We start from the raw sequence: 3,438 nt of genomic DNA on the forward strand, positions 1-3,438 counted from the left end.
CTTCTAGCTACCTGGGTGTCCTCGGTAATTGAAATTTCTGGATATATATTCAGATCTGTCAGGTCTTACTGTGTTTTTTTTTTTGGGCCACTATTGTAAAAGGCAATTTCATTTTGAATACACATTCAAATCAGACTGCATACTCTGCTCCAACTTTCTCAAGAAACTGTTTTCACTTCACACAAGACAACACCTTCGTGCAAAACAACCACACATGTTTGCTGCTGAATTAACGAATGTGATGGGTTCTCTCCAACCCGAGCCATGAAAGAAACATGGAAGATCGGTGACTACACCGAGTGGCCTTGTCGTACGTACATTGTTGTGCTGTGTTTCCTTCAATTAGTTTACCTCCGCTCTACACGGAACAGATCTGGCCGCCCTAATAAGTTGTTCCATTCTGTTGGCAACACTTCGGCGCCCATCATTCTTCCTTCCACCACGGGGCAGGGGCACGCGAAACCACTTGCAACGTCAGTGCACGGAAGTGCACGTGCCACCCACGGGAAGACGCTGCACAACGAGCAAACGTTTAACAGCAAACGGCCCCCACCCAGTGGCCCGTGGTCGGAAGAGGGAATTGCAATTAATGTTTAACCTTATTAGAAAATCACGAATGAGCAAATGCTTGCACGTGGGACAGTGTGTGCGACCCGCGGATGAATATCGCAACGCCTCATCCCGACCAGCCAGTTGATTATGTCGCAAAGGAGCCGAAACCGTATCGTCGTGGCAGGTGACCTGTATCGCGATCCTCTCCCCGAGCGACGCGCCGGTGTTGCGAACGAGTAACTTTTGATTAGCTCGCTCGATGAACGTACAGGAACGCGAAGACGCTTTGAACTTCACACGAGCTAATCGACGGAACCGGTTCGATCGTCCAAGTTTTGGGCAGCAACGATGCGCACCCGAGATCGATTCTGTTCGATAGAAAATTAATTTGTTTCTCATAAACTTCCTCATCCTGCGAACAACGCTCCAAACTGCAAGTACCCACAGGTGTCCGAAATCTATGCAACGTGTCGCAGGACCGCTTTGAAAACCCTCGGACAACTACCGCCCGACGATCGTCGAATGGTGAATAACGAAATGCTCGCGTTGCAGATTGCTTCTGGGATTGTCGATTCTTTTTTTATGTTATGCGCCAGAGGTCCAGGAACTGTCGTGGAGGAAATCTTTGTTTCAAACGAAACATTTTACCCCGTGCCAACCAGTTATCAGCCCGTATTGTGAATCTTCCACGGTAACTTCAATCAATGCAATCGTCTCTAAACGTGAAGACATAACAGCACTCCACCGATGCGCTGCACGAGTCGAGCGTGGAATCGGCAAAACAAATCGAACCCTCACGGCTCACGGCTGGTGGACGTGAGTCCCACGCGTACCACGGCAAACCGTGCAGCAACTAATCTCGGGACGAATGTCGCGCTATCAGGAATCGAATCAATTTCGTTCCCATGACGGGCTTCACACGAACGTGCAACAACGGCACGTGACTGACAACGGTGATAAGTGATTTTATCGCACTCACGAAACGCTCCGAAACCGATCGTGTCCTCGTGGCACTGGCAAATTTCTGCCAGTTGCGCTCCCCGCCGTGGCTTGGTAATGGGAGGGGTGAGGGGGGGGCCGTGAGTCGTGCGACAGAAGGAGAAACTTTGTTTATCGCAACAAGATGAAACGCTATCAATTTTCTTACACTTTTGCGTCGCGTTTCCTGTCGTTTATATGTTTTTGGATTGCAACGATGCCACAACTGCAGCACGAGGGTATTTGTGCTTGGGTTGATTGCAGCAGTTTCAGCTTGTTGCGTAAACGGAAAGAACTAAGGTAAAATAAAACTTTCCACAAAACAACTTAAGTAACGTTTTTTTTATGATCTTTGAGATACATTTTTATAACAAATTTCAATACGTCCTTCTAAAAAATTGTGTCTAAACCTTCTCTAATATTTTAATTAAGAAGGTTAACAGATTATCAAAACGCCCTACTGATTTGTTAGGAATTAAAATCTCAAATAGTCTTAGACAACCAAGATCGACGAATCTAGTCAAAGTAGAAGAAACAAATATTCAGACCAAGATCAAGTGATACCTGCCACAATTTCTGAAATACTCTTCTCTAACTCTAGATAAAAACTCTAACAGCTTAAAATAAAACTATTGAAAAGAAGGATATTAATAGTCATGTCATTTCCAATAAAGCGCATTTTATATTCAACCATTCACTTAACCTCACTACACTAACAGAATAGCGGGCAGTGTGCAGCCAAAAGAATATCAGTCCTTTTTTAAATTCCTTCTTTAATAAACAAGCTCACTTATTCAACAACAAAAAAAAACATTGATATCATCCAATGAAACAATCGCATCGGTTATGACAAGCTGTACCGCTTCCAGAGAAAAACAGTCATCAACATAAGAATGCCATTTTTACGATTTCACTACCGTGATGTTTTCTGTCAGTGGCAGCTTTTTTGCATAAAAGCTTCCACCTCCGTTCGTCACACTTCATCCGCTAACGATCATCCAATCCCCCCCCCCCCCCCCCCGCATCATCGTGGTCCGAATTCGGTAGTTAAGCAAATTGAAAATAACTACTTTTCCATTAACTTCCGGCAAACTTCGTCCGGCAATTGCTCCGGGTCCACCAACGGAGAACGATGGGCAAACTGTAGCAAACAGCGACAAAAGAACAATCTTCAGAATGACCCAACTTACGAAACGTGTGAAGACAATGTGCTTCTTATATCGCCGCGGTCAGTATAATCGCAGAACTGTTAGACGGTGGCGCCGCTGGCAGCGTTGGCCGGAAATTGGCGGACGAGCCGAACAGAATGCCAGCCGACAGATACCAGCGCACAAATAGGCGAAATTAATCATTCAGATTGAGAAATGAGCATTGCACAAACGGGCCGGCAGCCAGTGTGGCCTGGTGCTGAATACGAAATGCCAATCTCTTGCCACCAATTAGGGGGACCGGGGGCAAAAGTTGAAAAAGCGAATGACCATTTCGCATACCGCACTCCATTCTGTCAATTTTATCCATTCCTTCACTCCCTGGCCAGACATTATAAATATTCAAGCATATCCTTCGTTCGCTGGAAAAATCATGTTCCTTCAAACAAAAGGCCGTGTTTGGTGGAATCGGTTATGCTCCTTCCCGGAAGCGTCAAGCCAAAACTTGTGGAAATGTTGTTTTCCGAACAAACCACGAGCTGGAAGGGTCAAATCGCATATTTTTCGGGAGGTTGATGGAAATCAAGGAATTTCTTCCTTCAATCTCTGTTTCGTATTTTTTTGTTGTTGATCGTTTTGCATCTTTGACTTTTTACGATTTTTTTAACATAAAATCAAAATGTTAACGTAAGGTTACTAAAGGTTGTTTTTCAGTATTCAAAATCATATAGGCAACACAAAAATACACAACATTCAGGGT

This window comes from Anopheles moucheti, chromosome 3 (assembly GCF_943734755.1).
Source record: "Anopheles moucheti chromosome 3, idAnoMoucSN_F20_07, whole genome shotgun sequence".
In the NCBI taxonomy this organism is placed as follows: Eukaryota; Metazoa; Arthropoda; class Insecta; order Diptera; family Culicidae; genus Anopheles; species Anopheles moucheti.